This window comes from Bombina bombina, chromosome 6 (genome assembly GCF_027579735.1).
Source record: "Bombina bombina isolate aBomBom1 chromosome 6, aBomBom1.pri, whole genome shotgun sequence".
Taxonomy (NCBI): domain Eukaryota; kingdom Metazoa; phylum Chordata; class Amphibia; order Anura; family Bombinatoridae; genus Bombina; species Bombina bombina.
In genome coordinates this window covers 654,839,731-654,864,976 of record NC_069504.1, presented here as the reverse complement: position 1 = coordinate 654,864,976, position 25,246 = coordinate 654,839,731, and the positions used below count along the sequence as shown (strand labels likewise).

General features: G+C 38.5%; 1 protein-coding gene across 1 annotated transcript in view; it reads left to right on the top strand.

Moving 5' to 3' along the window:
* The first annotated feature begins 1,728 nt into the window (after positions 1 to 1,728).
* Positions 1,729 to 25,246, top strand: part of FES (FES proto-oncogene, tyrosine kinase) — a 433,101-nt gene continuing 409,583 nt past the window's right edge. Inside the window, exon 1 of the mRNA XM_053717717.1 lies at positions 1,729 to 1,868. The gene's annotated coding sequence lies outside the window, so the exon portion shown is untranslated. The remainder of the gene's footprint in view (positions 1,869 to 25,246) is intronic.

Sequence of the window (25,246 nt, the reverse complement as noted above, 5' to 3'; positions counted from 1 at the left end):
AAAAGAGAGGGGGAGAGCGCAAAAGAGAGGGGAGAGAGTGCAAAAGAGGGGGGGGAAAGAGAGGGGGAGAGAGAGAGCAAAAGAGAGGGGAGAGAGAGCAAAAGAAAGGGGGAGAGAGACAGCAAAAGAGAGTGGAGAAAGAGAGAAAAAGAAAGGGGAGAGAGAGAGAGAGAGAGAGAGAGAGAGAGAGAGAGAGAGAGAGAGAGAGAGAGAGAAAAGAAAGGGGAGAAAGAGAGAGCAAAAGAGAGGGGGGAGAGAGAGAGCAAAAGAGAGGGGGAGAGAGAGCAAAAGAGAGGGGTAGAGAGACAGCAAAAGAGAGGGGAGAAAGAGAGCAAAAGAAAGGGGAGTGAGAGAGAGCAAAAGAAAGGGGAGAGAGAGAGCAAAAGAGGGGGGATATAGAGAGCAAAAGAGAGGGGGAGAGAGAGAGCAAAAGAGAGGGGGAGAGAGAGCAAAAGAGAGGGGGGAGAGAGAGCAAAAGAGAGGGGAGAAAGAGAGCAAAAGAGGGGGGAGAGAGAGAGCAAAAGAGAGGGGCAGAGAGAGAGCAAAAGAGGGGGGACAGAGAGCAAAAGAGAGGGGGAGAGAGAACAAAAGTGAGGGGGGAGAGAGAGAGAGCAAAAGAGAGGGGGAGAGAGAGAGCAAAAGAGGGGGGATAGAGAGCAAAAGAGGGGGGATAGAGAGAGCAAAATAGAGGGAGAGAGACAGCAAAAGAGAGGGGGAGAGAGCAAAAGAAAGGGGGAGAGAGAAATCAAATTAGGGGGATAGAGAGAGTAAAAGAGAGGGGGAGAGAGAGAGCAAAAGAGAGGGGGAGAGAGCAAAATAAAGGGGGAGAGCGTAAAAGAGGGGGGATAAAGAGAGCAAAAGAGAGGGACAGAGACATTAAAAGAGAGGGGGAGGGAGAGAGACAGCAAAAGAGAGGGGGATGGAGAGAGACAGCAAAAGAGAGGTGGAGAGAGAGCAAAAGAGAGGGAGGATAGTGCAAAAGAAAGAGAGGAAAAGATAGGGGGAGAGAGAGAGCAAAATAGAGAGAGGAGAGAGAGAGAGAGAGAGAGAGCAAAAGAGAGGGAGAAATATCAAAAGAGAGAGGAGAGAGAGCAAAATAGAGAGAGAGGGGAGAGAGAGCAGAAGAGAGGGGAGAGAGAGAGCAATAGAGTGGGGGAAGAGAGAGTAAAAGAGAGGGGGCAGAGAGAGCAAAAGAGAGGGGAGATAGAGAGAGAGCAAGGGGTGGAACCGATGTACTGTAAAAAATGGCCCGTGTACACGGGCTTTAGGACTAGTTTTTTCAATATTTAAACAACTTATATAATTTTTAAAAATACATATACACATTATTATCAGGCTAACCTTTACTCTGAATACATCATTCAAGAAAAAAATGTATTTAGTGTTTAATGTCCCTTTAAGGACTGGCTTTTGGGGAAGATAGACATCTGCCTTGTTTTGTCTTATGTCCTCATATAAAAAATAAAATCACAACAAAGACTGGAACTGACTATAGCATATTATAATTTATGAGTAGCCACACATGGGCATATAAGCTCTTTTGTACAGTATTTAAGTAGCAGACCTACATGTATATGATGTATTCATTCGATTCCGATTGATCTCTTGAATTTAGACTCATGCTGAATAAGTTATTGTTTCCAGTTTCCAGCCCAACCTCCTTTCCATAGCTAGTGGCACAAAGCGAATGCACTGTAAGCAGGAAGAAGCGGGAGGTGTATTGTGCGGCCAGGAGCGTGAGGGTTAATGTCCGTGTGATACGCGCTACTGGCGGAGAGTTAACAAATCATAGGCTGAGAGACTGAGGCACAGACAGGCTGCTATGGTAGTAAGCGAGTGAGACGGCACAGCAGGTTGTCTACTTACAAGTAAGTGAAACTGATAAATACCATGACTGTATTCTGGTGAGTGCTGGTACAGAAGTGCTATAGAATAAGGCTAGAAGTTACCTGTGGGAAATGATGGGCTGAACTAGGATATTACTCTGTAAAAGTGACAGCCAAGAGGTTTTCCTTGTGATACCGGTTTATGTAGCGCTGAAAGAGACTGCTCCCTCATTCATACTGGTGGCAACCCTGGGATACACGGGGCATTCTGATGAGAGTCTAAACTCAACAGGAAACAGACCTTAGCCTGACGGTTAAAAGGCGAGACCCTGACAGTTGTTATGTGAGGAGACCCTGACAGTTGTTATGTGAGGAGACCCTGACAGTTGTTATGTGAGGAGACCCTGACAGTTGTTATGTGAGGAGACCCTGACAGTTGTTATGTGAGGAGACCCTGACAGTTGTTATGTGAGGAGACCCTGAACTTACAGTTGTTATGTGAGGAGACCCTGAACTTACAGTTGTTATGTGAGGAGACCCTGAACTTACAGTTGTTATGTGAGGAGACCCTGAACTTACAGTTGTTATGTGAGGAGACCCTGAACTTACAGTTGTTATGTGAGGAGACCCTGAACTTACAGTTGTTATGTGAGGAGACCCTGACAGTTGTTATGTGAGGAGACCCTGACAGTTGTTATGTGAGGAGACCCTGACAGTTGTTATGTGAGGAGACCCTGACAGTTGTTATGTGAGGAGACCCTGACAGTTGTTATGTGAGGAGACCCTGAACTTACAGTTGTTATGTGAGGAGACCCTGACAGTTGTTATGTGAGGAGACCCTGACAGTTGTTATGTGAGGAGACCCTGACAGTTGTTATGTGAGGAGACCCTGAACTTACAGTTGTTATGTGAGGAGACCCTGAACTTACAGTTGTTATGTGAGGAGACCCTGACAGTTGTTATGTGAGGAGACCCTGACAGTTGTTATGTGAGGAGACCCTGAACTTACAGTTGTTATGTGAGGAGACCCTGACAGTTGTTATGTGAGGAGACCCTGACAGTTGTTATGTGAGGAGACCCTGACAGTTGTTATGTGAGGAGACCCTGACAGTTGTTATGTGAGGAGACCCTGACAGTTTTTTATGTGAGGAGACCCTGACAGTTGTTATGTGAGGAGACCCTGACAGTTGTTATGTGAGGAGACCCTGACAGTTGTTATGTGAGGAGACCCTGACAGTTGTTATGTGAGGAGACCCTGAACTTACAGTTGTTATGTGAGGAGACCCTGACAGTTGTTATGTGAGGAGACCCTGACAGTTGTTATGTGAGGAGACCCTGACAGTTGTTATGTGAGGAGACCCTGACAGTTGTTATGTGAGGAGACCCTGACCTTACTGTTGTTATGTGAGGAGACCCTGAACTTACAGTTGTTATGTGAGGAGACCCTGAACTTACAGTTGTTATGTGAGGAGACCCTGAACTTACAGTTGTTATGTGAGGAGACCCTGAACTTACAGTTGTTATGTGAGGAGACCCTGAACTTACAGTTGTTATGTGAGGAGACCCTGACAGTTGTTATGTGAGGAGACCCTGACAGTTGTTATGTGAGGAGAGTCCAATGTGTTAGCTCGGTATGGCAGATACAGTGATCCCAGTGCGATAGCTCAGTATGGCAGTTACACCAGCGCTCTCAGCATGGCAGATAAAGTGAGTCCACCACGCTTATAGAGACCCCAATCTTGACGGATACACCTAATTAAACACGATATGGAATTCCTGCGTTTATAGAGAAATGGCGATAAAGCTCAGTGTGACCATAAGGAAGTTGGTTTCTTATGCAAGCCGTTTCTTATTCGTGTCTGGTACAGTATTTGTTTTTTTTATTCATGGAAGTTGGAATAAGATTTTTATAAAAAAAACAAAAAAAAAATAGATTTTTATTTTAAACTCAATTTATAGCTGTCTGACAAAAATCTGAATAAGAAACCAACTAACTTACATGAATAAAGAAAACAAATACCACAAATAGGAAACTGCTTGAATAAAAAAAACTAACTTCCTTATGGTCAGTGTGTAACACATAAGGATAACAAGCCATTGTCAACATAAATACTGATATTCAGGGAAACTGAATTGGATGTCTTTTAGAATGTGTTGTTCACAGATACATATGACTAGTGCCAGGTAAATAGCTTGCAATGACATATTACATATTGTATCAAAGCAATGTTGCAGCATCCCCTTTAAGGACAGCACTATTTGTCTTTTTTTGTTACACGTTATTGCACATTTCCTGCCAGCCTGAGGAATTGTAAAACCTTAGTGACCCTCCCTCTTCTGAAAATGTGTGTGTGGGTAACCTCTTGACTATTTGCTTTTATTTGTTTTTGTAAAGTCTTTAGTGCCAGTGCAACTTTATAGTCCCAATGTCTATTATTAATTATGCAGCAGCACAGTTTGTGCATCCTACTCTAATCTTTTAGTTTATGAATATAGAGGACATTGCCAAACACAATAGGCCAAAATACAAGTGGAAAGTTAAAGGGACATGAAACCCAAATTTTTTCTTTCGTGATTTAGAAAGAGCATGCAGTTTTAAACAACTTTCTAATTTACTTCTATTATCTAATTTGCTTCATTCTCTTGATATCCTTTGCTAAAAAGCATATCTAGATAGGCTCAGTAGCTGCTGATCAGTTGCTGCACATAGATGCCTCATGTGATTGGCTCACCCATGTTCATTGCTATTTCTTCAACAAAGGATGTTTAAGGAATGAAGCAAATTAGATAATAGAAGTAAATTAGAATGTTGTTTAAATTTGTATTCTCTACCTGAATTATGAAAGAAAATGTTTAGGTTTAGTGTCCCTTTAAAGCTCCCACTCCAGGGTTAATTGCGCTAGAAGTTCTCATTTTTGCACTCTTCAGGTTGCGCTTGTATTATGAGTTAAAAGTAAACTGTTTTCGGACGAGCAGAAAAAGCTGAACTTACAATATCGCATGGACATTCACGTATTATCTCATAGAATTCAATGGAGAAAAAAAGTGCAAAACTCTTGCGCAAACTCGATCGCATATTCTCATGTGCACTAACTTGACATGAAAATTTGAATATTTCACATTCAAATGTTTTTCACATACAAGAATATATTCTATTAATTCATTAATAAATATTTCTACTTACAGTACTGTGCAAAAGTCTTAGGCCACCATTAGATTTATTGTTTTTTCAATGGTGTAATGACCATATATAATTATTTGAATACAACCAGAAAATACAGGATATTTGTAGACAGTACTAAAAAACAGAAACAAATCAGAAAAAACAGCTTCTATAGGCTAAAGTGGCAAGCATTTAGTGTGACCTCCTCTTACACTTAAAGGGATTCATTTCATGATTCAGATAGAGCATGACATTTTAAGCAACTTTCTAATTTAGTCCTATTATCAATTTTTTTTTCGTTCTCTTGCTATCTTTATTTAAAAAGCAGGAATGTAAATCTTGGGAGCCAGTCCATTTTAGGTTCAGCACCATGGATAGCCCTTGCTTATTGGAGGCTTACATTTACCCACCAATAAGCAAGCATAACCCAGGTTCTCAACCAAAAATGGGCCGGCTCCTATGCATCACATTCCTGCTTTTTAAATAAAGATAGCAAGAGAACGAAGAAAAATTCATAATAGGAGTAAATTAGAAAGTTGCTTAAAATTGCATGCTCTATATGAATCATGAAAGAAAAAAATTGGGTTTATTGTCCCTTTAAGCAATAGCAGGAGCCTAGCTCTCATAAACCTAAATGGAACCCTAATTAATGTCATTGCTATCACCTGTATTTGTCCTTCTATTTCATGTTAAAATGACTGCTCTGAAAAAGGTCTATTACACCAGGTTTGTGCAAGACATGCTTGAGCATTACATACACGTGTAGCATGAATTAAATTAATTGGAAGCTTGCTAATAAGACCAACATTCCATTTAAAATGCCAAAGATCACAGAATTTGACAGACATAAAATCATACTTTCGCATCAGCAAGGCCACTCTCAAAGGGAAATCAGCAAACAAACTGGATACTCAAGATGTGGTATTCAAGCTGTTATAAAGAAATCTAAAGAATCAGGAGAGGTCAAGGACAAAAAAGGATTAAAAGGCCAAGAAAACTTTCAAAAACTGATGGAAAGTTTCTCAGAGTTTCTCCTTTGAGAGACCGGAAGAAGTCCAGCAAGAACCTGGCTTACCATCTGGCAGCTTCATAGGGATGCCAAGTTGACCATTCTACAGTCCGAAGAAGCTTGATCAGGAATGGTCTTTGTGGAAGGGTAGTAGCCAAGAAACCACTTTTTCGGAAGGGGAACAGGGTGAAAAGGCTAAGATATGCTAAAGCTCACAAAGATTGGAATGAAGATCAGTGGGAAAGAGTATTATTGGGTGACAAATCCAAGTTTGAAATTTCTGGGTCCAATCATCGACAATATGTGAGAAGAAGAGTTGAAGAGAGATGGAAGAATGAGTGCTTGCCACCTTCAGAGAAACATGGTGGAAGGTTTGTCCTGGTTTGGGGCTGCATTCCTGCCGGTGGTGTTGGTGATATTGTCTGAATTGATAGGATCATGAATGCTGAAAAATACAGACAGGTTTTAATTTATCATGCCATTCCTTCTGGAAAGCGCAAGATTGGGAATGGTTTTATTTTTCAGCATGATAACAATCTCAAGCACACTGCTAATGCAGTGAAATCATATTTGGAGAGAAAACCAACTGATAAAACACTGACAGTCATTGAATGGCCTACACAGAATCCCGACCTGAATATTATAGAGGCAGTATGGGATCACCTGGACAGAGAAACAAATAAAAGACAACCTAAATCTAAAGAAGAACTCAGGGAAGTGCTGAAAGTTGCATGGTATAATATGCCAGAAGATTTCTTCAGAAAACTTCAGGAAAGTCTCCCCAAAAGAGTTCAAAATGTGCTCAGTGCCAAGGGAGGTCACACTAAATACTGACTTTTGACTGAAGAAGCCATTTTGTTCTGAAAATTGTGTTTTTTTATATTTTGTGTACATATTTGAATTTCCTGTAGTCTCTGTTTGTATCTTAATATGGATGGTCATTAAAACTTTACTAAAACAACGAATCTAATGGTGGCATAGGACTTTTGCACAGTACTGTATATCTGATGTTTTTTTGGTACAATATATATCTATATCCTATATATAGTGTACCTGTGGGATCCACACTCTCACTGACGTTTTGGACATCCACCAGGGTGCAGGTGCAGGTAATCCATAAAACACAACCGAGGATCGCACTCACTGGATTGAAAAATGAACACATACATTTATTTAGGTGACGTCTCCTGGACAGACTCCCCTTCCTCAGACCAACCAGAACTACACAAACAAACTAAAATTTAAAGCCCATAAGGGTTATGGGCTTTAAATTTTGATTTGTTTGTGTAGTTCTATTTGGTTTGAGGAAGGGGAGTCGCCCCCCCCCCCCCGAAACGTCAACTAATTAAAAGAATGTGCTCATTTTTCAATCCAGTGAGTGCGGTTCTTGGTTGTGTTTTATACCAATATATGTTCAGAACATTGGAATGTGAAATATTTACAGTACATAAACAGTTAAACACTTTATTACATATGAATATTGTATAATTATGATTTTTCATGTTTTCAGCTACTTGACTGTAAAGGACTCCAATGTGTGTATATATATATATATATATATATATATATATATATATATATATATATATATATATATGTATATATATATATATATATATATATGTCTTTATATGTGTACATATGTATTTATGTGTTTATATGTGTATATTTGTCTGTAAATACATATATATACACATATAAATACATATACATGTTTAGACATGTATATCTCTATGTTAAAGGGACACTGTACCCAAAAATTTTCTTTTGTGATGCAGATTGAGCATGCAATTTTAAGCAACTTTCTAATTTACTCCTATTATCAATTTTTCTTCGTTCTCTTGCTATCATTATTTGAAAAAGAAGGCATCTAAGCTTTTTTTTGGTTTCAGTACTCTGGACAGCAATTTTTTATTGGCAGATAATTTGATCCACCAATCAGCAAGGACAACCCAGGTTGTTCACCAAAAATTGGCCGGCATCTAAACTTACATTCTTGCATTTCAAATAAAGATACCAAGAGAATGAAGAACATTTGATAATAGGAGTAAATTAGAAAGTTGCTTAAAATTTCATGCTCAATCTGAATCACGAAAGAAATTTTTTGGGTACAGTGTCCCTTTAAAGCCATTTGCCAGCATTCTTTTCTAACCCCTGAGATCTCATATCTTTGAGTCCTTATAACTTTTGTGTGCAATATGTTTTTTAAAATAATTTTTATTTGATAGTGTTATTATGAGTGTAACTAGGTATCTGGTGTACAGCATGGCAGGAAATAGCATCCAAATGAAAATACCAGCACAGTACTAAATAACATCATACATTAAAGCCATATACATGGCCAGGAGCCAAACTTATCAGTCGGATATTTCACAGGTTCGCAACACTCATGTCCTTAAGGGGATCTGTTACTTGCTTGCTACTCAGCGATGAGAAGAATCTGATTTCGTTAACAGCTTTACACTGTTCCAAGCGCCTTAAAGGTAGCGTCTAGGTGCAGAGATGTGAGATGGCTCAGTTTATTAATTCCTCAAGCTTTACACAGTGATAGAGTTAATCCCACACAACCTCAGGTTATTCTGCTTCAAATCTGAGAGGCCTATGGATAGCATCCTTATGATACTGATGGAAAAAATGACCCATTATAGATTTTAGATAGATAATGTGTTAACTTAGTGTAAAAGTATTTTCCGCAGTTTAATACGCTTAAATGGGCTTGAAACCCAATTTGTCTCTTTCATGTATTAGACAGAGCATACAATGTTAAAACAGTTTCCTATTTACTTCTGCTATCAAATTTGCTTCATTCTCATGGTATTCTTTGTTTAAGAGATACCTAGGTAGGTGGCTGTAGCACTAAATGGCAGAAACTAGTGCTGCTGCCATCTAGTACGTTTGCAAATGAATAACATTCTTTCAGAACTGCTGCCATATATTGCCCCAGATATGTGCACGTTTCTGAGCTTTATATTTAGCTAAAGATAAGAGAAAATTAGATAGTTGTTTAAAAAATAAAATAAATTGAGTTTCATGCAACTTTGATGGTGAATTTTGTGGAAAAACAATGTTAGATAAACTTTTCTGAATGGTTTGGGATAGATCCAAATGGCTTTTCCTCGCTGACTGGACAATTCAGGAGGCTCAGATCAGTGGCTGTGATACAAAGACAAAGCATGTTTGTTAAACTTTTAAAGACGACTGCTCACTCATACAACATAACATTACAGTAATGGATGACATGGCCATGGTGTGAGTCACAGAACTCATTCATACATTACTACGGTCACTGGGTTTAATCTTTACTGCCAAAGGATCTGAACTGAATTTGCAATATTATGTATTATATGATCTTAGAGTTTTGGCATTTGGACTGAAATTGTTTTAACTCATTAACTGAAAAGGCGATGGAAGCATTTTAAGACTGATATATATATATATAAAATATATTAAATAAAATAATACAATACTATGTAATATAAAAAGTGACTTTAATAAACATTTGTATGTAATCCATAAATGCTCATTTTTTCACCAAACAAAACAAGCATTAACTGGACAATAAACTCTGCACATTGTTTGCTGTTGCTTCAACTAATTATTTTTAATGCTAAGGGCTCGATTTATCAAGCCCTTCACCTCTCTTTGACTGCAGGTTCGCACAAGTGAGCCTGCAGTCAGGATTTATCAAGCAGTGGTTCCCTACCCTCTTCTCCACCTCTTACGTGGATATTTTCAATCTCCCTGGTCTCGTTCTAACCGCGCGTAATTGACTGTGTACGGGCAGGAGGCGGGGTTGCACGTGAGCTTAAAGGAGCGCTCATGTGCAATGTTAAATTCAAGCAGCGAATTGCTGCCTGCCAGTGAATAGTTTGGGCAGACAGAGGCGAATATGTACACCTTTGTCTGTCCTTGATTGATAGATCGAGCTCAAAGAGTTAGGGAAAAGTACCCATTTTTGACACATTATTTATTTATTTATTTATTTATTTATTTATTTATGTGTGTATTGTGTGCCTTTAGAGTGTATAGTATGTCTGTAGTCTGATACTCACTACAGCCCATACAGATCAATATCTAGGACTACAAACTACAACTCCCATAAACCTTTGCTGCCAAATTGCTACTGAATATTTATTGTTTTTTGTTTTTATCTATAGAGCCCGCTCAAAATATATTAAAATAAAGGCATTAAGCCTTTTTTTTATCTCAGTAACCACTAAAAAAAATAATAGATATGTACACACTTTATACACCTGTACACACACACAAGAACATAACATTATACAGTAAAGGATGAGACAACCATGGTGTGAGTCAAATAACTCATTCATACATTATTACTACACTCACATGATTTAATCTTTATTACCAAAGGATCTGAACTGAATTTGCAACATTATGCATTCTATTATCCTACAGTTTTGGCATTTGGACTGAGGTCACTTTAAGTGAAAAGATAGCGGAAGCATTTTGAGACTGGTATATGACAAAATAAGTCTCTTTAAACCTTTTTATGTCAGCAAGAACTTCTCATTTTTATAAAAAAAAAAAAAAACAAGCACCTACTAGACAACAAATCTCATGCTATGTCTGAAAGTGTATTTTGAAACTTTTAATGGACAGGAAACCCCAAATATTTGTTTCTTTATTCAAATAGAGAATACAATTAAAAAAAAAAAAAACTTTCAAGTTTACTGCTTTAACATTTGCTTCACAAAGGTAGATGAGGTCACACAATGCTCACCCAAAAGCTCTATCTTATCCCCCACTCTTGATCCTGCTGCAATGTATATATTTTACAATTAAGCAGTCATTTTACCCCTTGGCTGCCAGTAACATACAAATCAATCATTGTTACTTCTTCGTCTGCCAGTAACACAGAAGTAATTTGACCCCATTGACTGCCCCTCACTTCTTTTAGATCCTTTTTTGTAATGCGTTTAGGCATAGGAGGCCGATTACATTTAGCCAACACTCAAGAACTTTAAAAAAAAGGGGACATTTATTTGTCTAGTATTTTTCTGAAGATTTTACTGGACAACTTTCTAAAATTCTTAACAGTTGAATATTGGCAACCCTAGTTTTTCGGATAGCACACTTTTTATATTTCTACAGTCAACCTAGTTGTTTTTCCAGTAAAAGCAACCCATACCTACTGTTTCACCAGACTTGTCAATAGTATAATAAAATGCTCTAATTTATTGTTACATTTATTTGTCTTAGGCAGCTTCCTTATCAGGTCTTAAACACTAAGGCCTAGATTTGGAGTTCGGCGGTAGCCGTCAAAACCAGCGTTAGAGGCTCCTAACGCTGGTTTTGGGCGCCCGCTGGTATTTGGAGTCAGTGATTAAAGGGTCTAACGCTCACTTTTCAGCCGCGACTTTTCCATACCGCAGATCCCCCTACGCCATTTGCGTAGCCTATCTTTTCAATGGGATTTTTCTAACGCTGGTATTTAGAGTCGTTTCTGAAGTGAGCGTTAGAGCTCTAACGACAAGATTCCAGCCGCCTGAAAATAGCAGGAGTTAAGAGCTTTTTGGCTAACGCCGGTTTATAAAGCTCTTAACTACTGTACCCTAAAGTACACTAACACCCATAAACTACCTATGTACCCCTAAACCGAGCTCCCCCCACATCGCCGCCACTCGATTAAGATTTTTAACCCCTAATCTGCCGACCGCCACCTACGTTATACTTATGTACCCCTAATCTGCTGCCCCTAACCCCGCCGACCCCTGTATTACATTTATTAACCCCTAACCTGCCCCCCACAACGTCGCCGCCAGCTACTTAAAATAATTAACCCCTAATCTTCCGACCGCAAAGCGCCGCCACCTACGTTATCCTTATGTACCCCTAATCTGCTACCCCTAACACCGCCGACCCCTATATTATATTTATTAACCCCTAATCTGCCCCCCTCAACGTCGCCGACACCTGCCTACACTTATTAACCCCTAATCTGCCGAGCGGACCTGAGCGCTACTATAATAAAGTTATTAACCCCTAATCCGCATCACTAACCCTATCATAAATAGTATTAACCCCTAATCTGCCCTCCCTAACATCGCCGACAGCTACCTTCAATTATTAACCCCTAATCTGCCGAGCGGACCTCACCGCTATTCTAATAAATGTATTAACCCCTAAAGCTAAGTCTAACCCTAACACTAACACCCCCCTAAGTTAAATATAATTTTTATCTAACGAAATTAATTAACTCTCATTAAATAAATGATTCCTATTTAAAGCTAAATACTTACCTGTAAAATAAATCCTAATATAGCTACAATATAAATTATAATTATATTATAGCTATTTTAGGATTAATATTTATTTTACAGGCAACTTTGTAATTATTTTAACCAGGTACAATAGCTATTAAATAGTTAAGAACTATTTAATAGCTACCTAGTTAAAATAATAACAAATTTACCTGTAAAATAAATCCTAACCTAAGATATAATTAAACCTAACACTACCCTATCAATAAATTAATTAAATAAACTACCTACAATTACCTACAATTAACCTAACACTACACTATCAATAAATTAATTAAACACAATTGCTACAAATAAATACAATTAAATAAACTATCTAAAGTACAAAAAATAAAAAAGAACTAAGTTACAAAAAATAAAAAAATATTTACAAACATAAGAAAAATATTACAACAATTTTAAACTAATTACACCTACTCTAAGCCCCCTAATAAAATAACAAAGCCCCCCAAAATAAAAAATTCCCTACCCTATTCTAAATTAAAAAAGTTACAAGCTCTTTTACCTTACCAGCCCTGAACAGGGCCCTTTGCGGGGCATGCCCCAAGAATTTCAGCTCTTTTGCCTGTAAAAGAATAAATACAATACCCCCCCCCAACATTACAACCCACCACCCACATACCCCTAATCTAACCCAAACCCCTCTTAAATAAACCTAACACTAAGCCCCTGAAGATCTTCCTACCTTGTCTTCACCATCCAGGTATCACCGATCCGTCCTGGCTCCAACATCTTCATCCAACCCAAGCGGGGGTTGGCGATCCATAATCCGGTGCTCCAAAGTCTTCCTCCTATCCGGCAAGAAGAGGACATCCGGACCGGCAAACATCTTCTCCAAGCGGCATCTTCGATCTTCTTCCATCCGGAGCGAAGCGGCAGGATCCTGAAGACCTCCAGCGCGGAACATCCATCCGGACCGACGACTGAACGACGAATGACTGTTCCTTTAAGGGACGTCATCCAAGATGGCGTCCCTCGAATTCCGATTGGCTGATAGGATTCTATCAGCCAATCGGAATTAAGGTAGGAATTTTCTGATTGGCTGATGGAATCAGCCAATCAGAATCTAGTTCAATCCGATTGGCCGATCCAATCAACCAATCAGATTGAGCTCGCATTCTATTGGCTGATCGGAACAGCCAATAGAATGCGAGCTCAATCTGATTGGCTGATTGGATCAGCCAATCGGATTGAACTTGATTCTGATTGGCTGATTCCATCAGCCAATCAGAAAATTCCTACCTTAATTCCGATTGGCTGATAGAATCCTATCAGCCAATCGGAATTCGAGGGACGCCATCTTGGATGACGTCCCTTAAAGGAACAGTCATTCGTCGTTCAGTCGTCGGTCCGGATGGATGTTCCGCGCTGGATGTCTTCAGGATCCTGCCGCTTCGCTCCGGATGGAAGAAGATCGAAGATGCCGCTTGGAGAAGATGTTTGCCGGTCCGGATGTCCTCTTCTTGCCGGATAGGAGGAAGACTTTGGAGCCTCTTCTAGACCGGATTATGGATCGCCAACCCCCGCTTGGGTTGGATGAAGATCTTGGAGCCAGGACGGATCGGTGATACCTGGATGGTGAAGACAAGGTAGGAAGATCTTCAGGGGCTTAGTGTTAGGTTTATTTAAGGGGGGTTTGGGTTAGATTAGGGGTATGTGGGTGGTGGGTTGTAATGTTGGGGGGGGGGTATTGTATGTTTTTTTTTACAGGCAAAAGAGCTGAAATTCTTGGGGCATGCCCCGCAAAGGGCCCTGTTCAGGGCTGGTAAGGTAAAAGAGCTTGTAACTTTTTTAATTTAGAATAGGGTAGGGAATTTTTTATTTTGGGGGGCTTTGTTATTTTATTAGGGGGCTTAGAGTAGGTGTAAGTAGCTTAAAGTTGTTGTAATATTTTTCTTATGTTTGTAAATATTTTTTTATTTTCTGTAACTTAGTTCTTTTTTATTTTTTGTACTTTAGCTAGTTTATTTAATTGTATTTATTTGTAGGAATTGTGTTTAATTAATTTATTGATAGTGTAGTGTTAGGTTAATTGTAGGTAATTGTAGGTAGTTTATTTAATTAATTTATTGATAGGGTAGTGTTAGGTTTAATTATATCTTAGGTTAGGATTTATTTTACAGGTAAATTTGTTATTATTTTAACTAGGTAACTATTAAATAGTTCTTAACTATTTAATAGCTATTGTACCTGGTTAAAATAATTACAAAGTTGCCTGTAAAATAAATATTAATCCTAAAATAGCTATAATATAATTATAATTTATATTGTAGCTATATTAGGATTTATTTTACAGGTAAGTATTTAGCTTTAAATAGGAATAATTTATTTAATAAGAGTTAATTTATTTCGTTAGATAAATATTATATTTAACTTAGGGGGGTGTTAGTGTTAGGGTTAGACTTAGCTTTAGGGGTTAATCCATTTATTAGAATAGCGGTGAGCTCCGATCGGAAGATTAGGGGTTAATAATTGAAGTTAGGTGTCGGCGATGTTAGGGAGGGCAGATTAGGGGTTAATACTATTTATGATAGGGTTAGTGAGGCGGATTAGGGGTTAATAACTTTATTATAGTAGCGCTCAGGTCCGCTCGGCAGATTAGGGGTTAATAAGTGTAGGCAGGTGTCGGCGACGTTGAGGGGGGCAGATTAGGGGTTAATAAATATAATATAGGGGTCGGCGGTGTTAGGGGCAGCAGATTAGGGGTACATAGGGAGAACGTAGGTTGCGGCGGTTTACGGAGCGGCAGATTAGGGGTTAAAAAAAATATGCAGGGGTCAGCGATAGCGGGGGCGGCAGATTAGGGGTTAATAAGTGTAAGGGTAGGGGTGTTTAGACTCGGGGTACATGTTAGGGTGTTAGGTGCAGACGTAGGAAGTGTTTCCCCATAGGAAACAATGGGGCTGCGTTAGGAGCTGAACGCTGCTTTTTTGCAGGTGTTAGGTTTTTTTTTCAGCTCAAACAGCCCCATTGTTTTCTATGGGAGAATCGTGCACGAGCACGTTTTTGAGGCCGGCCGCGTCCGTAAGCAACTCTGGTATCGAGAGTTGCATTTGCGGTAAAAATTCTCTACGCTCCTTTTTTGGAGCCTAACGCAGCATTTGTTTGAACTCTCGATACCAGAGTTAATTTTATGGTGCGGCCAGAAAAAAGCCCGCGGAGCGTTAACAGCCCTTTTACCGCCGAACTCCAAATCTAGGCCTTAGATTGAATGTATTAGACCATATTATTGGACTATTGTGTCTTTATAAACAAGTTTGTAACCAGTTGGTATCAAGAAGGAGCTTTGTTAATAGACCTCAGTACTTTTTTCTAACCACCATCTAAAATCTACTGATTACCAGTCTCTTCTGAAATACAAAATGTCAGCCAGAGTGGTCAATACAGGTTATAAAATGCTTTTGAAAAAAGTAAGCTGTAAATGTAACATTTTAAATGTTTGTTCCAGTACAAACTAATCTGTGGCTCTTTGGTTATACAAGTGTTGCGCTAACTGTAGCGCACAAGCAATATGGGCCATTTCGCAGCTCTTTAAGCGTGATGGAAGCTGCTTGTGCATTATTAAATTTAACGCATGTTGGGTTATAAATAAAACATATTAATCTATGTGAAGAACATTGGAATGTGAAATATTCATATTTTTTTGCAGTTTGCACAATCCATTGATGTCTAAGGGAGAATACGTTAACATGGTCGCAATATGCAAAGTTAAAATTTTTGCGCCTGTCAGGTTTTCGCTTGCAAATCATAATACGAGTGCAACCTGACGTGTGCAAAAAGCCTCCATCTAGCGATGTTAATGCACAAGCACGAGAGCAAAATAGCGATCCACTCGTAATCTAGCCCATAATGCACATCTATGGTTGCCAGAAATCATACACATGAAATAAAGCCGGGCAAAAACAGACAAAAAGGGTTTTCAACAGTTCTAAGGTTTTTGAATTTGAAAAGTCCAAGCGTCATTTTACAAACTGTTGAAAAGGTGCAGTGTGGAGTTTAAAATCCCCACAAAAATGAACGCAATTCACTTAAAGAGACAGTCTAGTCAAAATTCAACTTTCATGATTCAGTTAGGGCAGGCAATTTTAAACAACGTTACAATTCACTTTATCATCAAATGTGCTTTGTTTTCTTTGTATTAATATAACTGTGTTGGTTGTGCAAAACTGGGGAATGGGTAATAAAGGGAATATCTATCTTTTTAAACAATAATAATTATGGAGTAGACCGTCCCTTTAAAGAAACATGAAACACACATTTTTCTTTCATGAGTCAGACAGAGCGTACATTTTTACACAACTTTCCAAATTACTTCTATTATTAATTTTGATTCATTCTCCTAGTATACTTTGTTAAAGGAGCAGCAATGCACTACAGGGAGCCTACTTAGGTATTATTTTCAACAAAGGATACAAATAGAACTAAGCAAATTAGATAATAGAAGTAAATTGAAATATTGTTTAAAATTGTATGTTCTGTCTGAGTCATGAAGGAAAAAACTTGGGTCTCTTTAACAAGTGATTGATTGGAATGAAGCCCTATGTGCATGACTCTTACAAAGGGCATAAGAATATATTTAGGATTGTGTGCTGCTTTGGCAGCCCTGACTATGTATATATGATTCTGCTAATTGGCTTAGCAGCCATGTGCTGCTCATGAGCATTATATACAGCTAGCCAGCAATCACTAGCTGTGTGGTGCTAAGGACTTCCCTAGCAGTGCGCCTGATACACAAGTGTTAATATGCCCTTGTGCCTTTTGTGCATGTGAGGCTTCTGACTGGCTCACCAGCTATACAGTTAGGAGCAGCAATGCCAAGGGACTTTAGTTTAACAATTACATAGTCTAACAAAAAAGAAGATGTTATTATTGCATTAACATGCTTTTAATGAAACTACAATCTTAAAGGGACAGTCTACACCAGAATTGTTATTGTTTAAAAAGATAGATAATCTCTTTATTACCCATTCCCCAGTTTTGCATAACCAACACAGTTATATTAATATACTTTTTTTTACTTCTGTGATTACCTTTTAGCTAAGACTGCAAACATTTTAGCCAATCATTGCTGACTCCTAGGTAACTTCACGGGTGTGAGCACAATGTTATCTATATGGCACACATGAACTAATGCCCTCTAGTTGTGAAAATATGTCAAAATGCTTTCAGATAAGAGGGGGCCTTCAAGGGCTAAGAAATTAACATATGAACCTACCTAGGTTTAGCCTTCAACTAAGAATACCAAGAGAACAAAGCAAAATTGATTATAAAAGTAAACTGAAAAGTTGTTTAAAATCACATGCCCTATCAGAATCATGAAAGTTTATTTATGACTAGACCGTTTTTTAAACGGAGGTGTTCCAACTCACTTATTTAAAGTTTGTAGTGACTGCCAGGCCAAAACTAATAACACCAGTCATTCAGCTAAATGCCTCACTGTTCCTGAAATACTAGAAATGCAGGTTTTATCACAAACTAATACAAAGAAAAGAATATCAGAGTAGTATCTTTTGGCCTCTCTAGATATTGCCAAACAGAACCACAAAAGCTTCAATTTCAATTACATGTGGTAAAATCTTGTCACGGAATTACACAATGTTAACATTGTGGTCAAGTGCCTTATGTGTGATGGTAAACGTCATTGATTACTTTAACGATATTTGTAATCACAAAGTAAATGATGGGCACTTACATTCATGAAAAGCATTGCAAACGCTAAATTATTTAAATAATTACCCTTTCAAGTTTTTATTGATTGCACCGTTCCTCTGCCCGTAACGTATAGTCTATATCTGTGTTCAATGAAGATTCAGGTTGTAGCCAATCGTATGGCGCCCCCTTAGGCGTCCAGCAATTTAATAACAACGCCCTAGTTTTAACGTGCAATACAATTGGCTACAGCCTGAATCGTCATCTGATGGTTAGAAGCAAGTTGTTCTTAATTAATAGAGGTTTTGCAAATGTCAAAATCTCCGCCGATAATAATCACTCAGTGTGTTTTTTCAGTGATTACAATCCCAAGATGCTCCTGCATAATATCCCTGTAGCTTGAACTTTTTACCTGCCAAAAACAATGCAAAATTGTTATCTTTATAATGAATCTCTTGATTTTGTAATCCAGGCAGTTTGTGGGGGTGTCTGTGGATGGGTTAAGGGAAATCCTCCCAACTGTCAGATATGGCTCAAAGGGAAAGCGGGACAGATTTTAGAATAAAGGACTGTCCGTCTCTAAGCGGGATAGTTGGGAGGTCTGCACAAAGTGTATACATTGTATTGCGATATTTTATTATTATAATTCTTTGTGATTATTAGGATAATTTATGTTTTCTTATTATTTAACCAGGTTTTTAGACATACTTGAGTATGAACTTTTATTGTTTGTTTGATACCCTTGTTGTAGTTACATATCTTTTGCTTCTGTTAAGGTTTGAAAATCTGTGAAAGACCCCTTGAAAAAAAAATGTGATTTGCCTGTTTCATGTATTTTTCATGTGTTTAACAATATTTATAACTTAATTTGCCTGTGACACTGTTAATAATTTGAGCATTTTTAATAACTAACATATCTAATTGGACAGAAAAGGTTAGAAAGATGAAAAAAAAGGGACCCAAACCCTGTGTGTGTGTTTTTTTTACATTATGAGAAAATAAAATAAGTAAATTTTTTATTTTTTTGCATGAAACATAAGTGAAGTCTAGAAGACATAATTCTTTAATGGTTGCATTCACAGCACATAACCTCACGCTCTGATAAATGTTTTACAAATACATTTGTTTTACTTCTAGCCGTTTGCTCTTTGCTTCAGCAGCGGCTACTCAGGGACTTCTGTTTTCTTGTCCCCTAGAGCTGGCAGTACGAGCTATAAACAAAGGGCACCAGTCCCAATGTTTGCTCTGTAGCAAGATCAAGACTATTGACTTGTACTGTTTACCATGAATTTACTTGGCACTGTTCAACATGGTTCATTTGCCTGTTTGCACATTTTTTTGTTGTTTTTTTAGACACCAAGCATTAAAGGGGCATTGAAGTACAGATTAAAGGTTAATGATTTAGAAAGAGCATGGTACATTAAAAACCTGTTTACTTTTATTATCTAATGTACCTCTTTCTCTTAGTGTCCTTTGTTAAAACTTAGTTCCTTTCTGTGGTGGCTTAGAATTAATGGGATAGGAAACAGTACTTCTATAGTAAAAATACTTTTATGTATTATTTGCTCTTGAAAAAGGCAGTTGTGACTGCTGAAACGCGTTGAGAAACCAACATTAAAGCTGTTTGTTTGTTTTTTTACATTAAATCTGTTTTTAATTATCTCACTAATAGTGAGTTCTTTTTACTACATTGTTTCATGAGTTCTGGGAGAGACTCTTTGTCGACTGCACCTGTATACAGGGAAGTTGATTTTAACCATTTTGTATCTTTTGTTTGTAGTTTTATACTTAAAGGGACACTGAACCCAATTTTTTTCTTTCATGATTCAGATAGCGCGTGCAATTTTAAGCAACTTTCTAATTTACTTCTATTATAATTTTTTCTTCATTCTCTTGCTATCTTTATTTGAAATAGAAAGCATCTAAGCTATTTGTTTGGTTCAGAACCCTGGAAAGCACTTGTTCATCAATCAGCAAGAACAACCCAGGTTGTTCACCAAAAATGAGCCGGCATCTAAACTTACATTCTTGCATTTCAAATAAAGATACCAAGAGAATGAAGACAATTTGATAATAGGAGCAAATTAGAAAGTTACTTAAAATTGCATGATCTTTCTGAATCACAAAAGAAAAAAATTGGGTTCAGTGTCCCTTTAACAATATATGGAGTATTTATTTTCCCTTTCTTTGCCCCCAACCCTTTTTTTCCCCTCTGTGTTCTATTAGCGGGACATGTGCTCTAGAAATTGCTTCTATACTACTTTGATTCAGGCCTTATGAGTACTACATCAATAAGTTGGCATATTTACCTGTTTAGCTACGGGTTCTGATTTTGGACAAATACATTTTGATAGTCAAATGTTAGTGTCATTAATTGATCTGATACCTGTGACATTACTTTGTTATCCTTGTATTATTAATGTGAAAACTCAATAAAAATGATTAATATATATATATATAGCATGTGTCTGCAGTTGTTATTTAAAAAATGATCAAATCCAAAGGAAAGCAGCAGCACATTATATATTGTATCAAATCTTCATATCTTTATTGTTCATCAATACTAGTATAATATTATTATGATTAATAGTGTAATAATCAATAATTAAATAGATATTAATACAATAATAAAGGATATGAAGATTTGACACAATATATGAAGTGCTGTTGCTTTCCTTTGGATTTCATGTTATGTTACCTGGGTTTATGCAGGACCCAGTAGCAGCTTTGCGCCTTTGAAATATTAGTGCTGGATTTTTTTTATGGTATTTCATGTATTAAAAAATTATAACACATCAGCCCTGCAAAAATGTAAAAATATTTTGTAGCATTTACTCATTTGCAACCATACAGAACCAATGGCTAGCTTGGCTATTGGATAAAAAGTGGAATCGTCACCTCATGAAAAAAAAATGGTCTTGCGGTGGCTGTCAAAAGAGGGTTATTTTAGTAGAACAATTAACAAAATAAAGTTATGTTTTAGTGCATATTCCCTTAAAAATAATAAATGTTTTTTATAACATAGATACAGGCTAGCTTTTCAAAAACGCTAACATTTACCATCACTTTAAATATAAAACATATAAATATAAGATAAATAACATACAAACAACGTCACACAACATAATATAAAACGTATACCTAGTCCAGTTTCCTCACTTTTTTTAAGAACATGGCCGTCCCACCTGACTGATCTTGACCCAACATTAACCTGTTATATCAGTTAACTCATTTTATTCCCTCACTTCAAGAAATCTCATGCCCAAAGAGCTACTAAATTGTTCTCTCACCCCACAGGGAGGCAAATACCTACTAATACCATTGCCCATGATCAGGATGCATAAGCAGAAGTCAGAAAGCTTCCCCTCTCCATTCTGTGACAATAGTCAAACCCACCTGCTATGAAAAGTACAAAACCAAAAGTGAGCGGGAGGGAGATTCTGTCACAGCAAATTATAAAAAGTTACCTGCTTCTATTCCGCTCTACTTACAATTAACTCCCACCCCCAAGCACAACAGTACCCTAAGCACATGGGCCTTACATTTTTTCTTGGTTATTTATATTTAAACCTAAGATTCATGTATAAAATGTAGGCGTAAAATTCCCAGTTGCAAGATTTTTGGTCTGGTTTCTACATTTTGAACATATTGTCAAACATATTGTGTTTAAGGCATGTCCTTTCTAAGCATGCTCTAATGGAGAGAATATATGACAGAAGTAATATTGGAAAGATTTTCTTTATAATTGTGTGCTATCTCTTAATCATGAAAGTTTAAAGGACCACTAAGTACAGTTGAAATAAATAATTGACACATACACAATACAAATGCAAGTTATTACAATTTTCTATCCCCCTGTATCATGTGACGGCATCAGCCAATCACTAAATGCATATATGTATTTACTGTGTACTTTTGCACATGTTAACTAAAAGTTGGAGCCTCAGAAAGTGTGCATATAAAAATAGTGTACCCTTTCTCCAACATTGGTGTGTCCGGTCCACGGCGTCATCCATTACTTGTGGGAAATATTCTCCCCCACAGGGAAAGGCAAGGAGAGCACACAGCAAGAGCTGTCCATATAGCTCCCCCTCTGGCTCCGCCCTCCAGTCATTCTCCTTGCCGCTCTGAACAAGTAGCATCTCCACGGGGATGGTGAGGAGTTTGTGGTGTTAGTTGTAGTTTTTTATTCTTCTATCAAGAGTTTGTTATTTTAAAATAGTGCTGGCTTGTACTATTTACTCTACAACAGAAAAGTGATGAAGATTTCTGTTTAAGAGGGCTATGATTTTAGCACAAGTAACTAAAATCCATTTCTGTTACCACGCAGGACTGTTGAAACCAGAGAACTTCAGTTGGGGGTAACAGTTTGCAGACTTATCTGCTTCAGGTATGACTAGTCTCCTTCTAACAACACAGGCTAATGCTAGATGACAGTCATTTTTCCCCTCAGGGAAAACGGTAAGCCATTTTTCTTTCACCTCAGCAAAAAAGATAACAGGCTTCCCCTTTTTGATTTTTATGGTAGACACTGTCAGGGGCCAAATCGATTGTTTTTTATTACAATATGATGGCAATTGAAATGTTTTATAAGCTCATATACACTTGGGGACGTTTTTTATTGATCTGGCTTGCTTTAGACACCTAAATCTAGTCAGGAAGGCCCCTTCACTCTAGTGTACTGTACTACTGAGGGAGGAGGCCTCATTTTGGCACTTCAGTTAATTTCAAGGCAGTGCATGCAGTTCCATGTGAGAGGGTCCTGTGGCTCAGAAAGTGACTCCGAAGGCTTATTTCTGTGGATGATTGACCCCTAAGAAAGGTAAAAGCTGCAGCAATGCTGTAAGCAGGGATTGTGGTATATAAAAACGGTTAAATCCAACAATTAGCTCCGGTTTGCTTGTTTTAAGAGCTAGGTCCAAATTTTAGAAAAATCGGATATTGCCTTCATAGTTTTTTGAACATTCAGAAATAAAGTGTGTCATTTTATTATTTAAAGAGACAGTAACGTTTTTGTTTAAAATCGTTTTTATTGCATTGTTTGCCTGCCTAAATCTGTTTAACATGTCTGGGCCATCAGATAACCTATGTTCTGTGTGTGTAGAGACAAATGTGGTTCCCCCTTCGAGTGTTTGTGATAATTGTGCCATAGCGTCCAAACAAAATGAGGACAGCTCTGTTACATTTCATAATGTTGCCCAAGATGATTTATCTAATGAAGGTAGTGGGGATAGTTCTACATCCTCTCCTTCTGTGTCTACACCAGCTTTGCCCGCGCAGGCGACACCTAGCGCGCCAGTGCTTATTTCTATTTCAACAATTAACAGCAGTAGTGGATAATTCTATAGCAAATCTTGTATCCAAACTGCTAGCATTTCAGAGAAAGCGTGATTGTTCAGCTTTAAATACAGATAAAAGGGATGAACAATCAGACGCTGACGATGCTTTATCTATTTTACCCTCACATCAATCGGAATTGTCTGTGAGGGAAGGGCTGTCTGAGGGTGAAATTTCAGACTCAGGAAAAATTTCTCAACAGGCAGAACCTGATATAGTAGCATTTAAGTTTAAGCTAGAACATCTCCTCGCTTTGCTAAAGGAGGTATTAGCTACTCTGGATGACTGTGATTCTATGGTAGTACCAGAGAAGTTGTGCAAATTGGACAAATTTTTAGAGGTCCCAGTGCACGACAACGCTTTTCCAATACCCAAAAGGGTAGTGAACATAGTGGAAAAGGAGTGGGAGAAGCCAGGTGTACCTTTTGCCCCACCTCCTATATTTAAGAAAATGTTTCCCATAGTAGACCCTAGAAGGGACGCATGGCAGACGGTCCCGAAGGTTGAGGGAGCTGTTTCAACACTAGCGAAGCGCACCACTATTCCTATAGAGGACAGCTGCGCTTTCAAAGATCCTATGGATAAAAAATTGGAAGGATTGCTTAAAAAGATTTTTGTTCAGCAAGGGTTCATCCTTCAACCAGCTACGTGTGTTATTACTGTCACTTCAGCGGCGTCCTTTTGGTTCGAGGAACTAGAAAGGTCACTCCAGAAAGAGACTTCCTATGAAGAAGTCATGGACAGAATTCACGCATTAAAATTAGCTAGTTCCTTTATATTGGATGCCGCCTTTCAAATAACGAAATTGGCGGCGAAAAACTCAGGTTTTGCTATAGTAGCACGGAGGGCGCTTTGGCTGAAATCCTGGTCGGCAGATGTGTCGTCCAAGACTAAGTTACTTAATATTCCTTTCAAGGGTAAGACCCTTTTTGGGCCGGAATTGAAGGAAATTATTTCAGACATCACTGGGGGTAAGGGCCATGCCCTCCCACAGGATAGGCCTTTTAAGGCTAAGAACAAGTCTAATTTTCGTTCCTTTCGCAATTTCAGGAACGGACCGGCTAATAACTCCACTGCCGCTAGACAAGAAGGTAACGCGGCCCAGCCCAAACCCGCTTGGAAGCCCATGCAAGGCTGGAACAAGGGTAAACAGACCAAGAAACCTGCTGCTGCTACCAAGACAGCATGAAGGGGTAGCCCCGATCCAGGACCGGATCTGGTAGGGGGCAGACTATCTCTCTTCGCTCAGGCTTGGGCAAGAGATGTTCCGGATCCCTGGGCACTAGAGATAGTCTCCAAGGGATATCTGCTAGAGTTCAAGGGACTTCCTCCAAGGGGAAGGTTCCACCTGTCTCGCTTATCTTCAGACCAGATAAAGAAACAGGCATTCTTACATTGTGTAAGAGACCTATCAAAGATGGGAGTGATAAACCCAGTCCCCTCCGGGGAACAAGGTCTAGGTTTTTACTCAAAGCTGTTTGTGGTTCCCAAAAAAGAGGGAACTTTCAGGCCAATTCTGGATTTAAAGATATTAAACAAGTTCCTCAGTGTTCCATCCTTCAAAATGGAAACCATTCGGACAATCTTGCCGACAATCCAGCAGGGTCAATATTTGACTACCGTGGATCTAAAGGATGCGTATCTGCATACTCCAATCCACAAAACTCATCATCAGTTCCTGAGGTTCGCCTTTCTGGACAAACATTACCAGTTCGTGACTCTTCCATTCGGTTTAGCCACCGCTCCCAGAATTTTCACAAAGGTGCTAGGGTCCCTTCTAGCGGTCCTAAGGCCGAGGGGCATCGCTGTAGCACCTTATCTAGACGACATCCTAATCCAAGCGTCGTCTCTTTCCAAAGCAAGGGCCCACACAGACATTGTGTTGGCTTTTCTCAGATCTCACGGGTGGAAGGTGAACATAGAAAAGAGTTCACTGTCACCGTCCACAAGGGTTCCTTTTCTGGGAACAATAATAGAT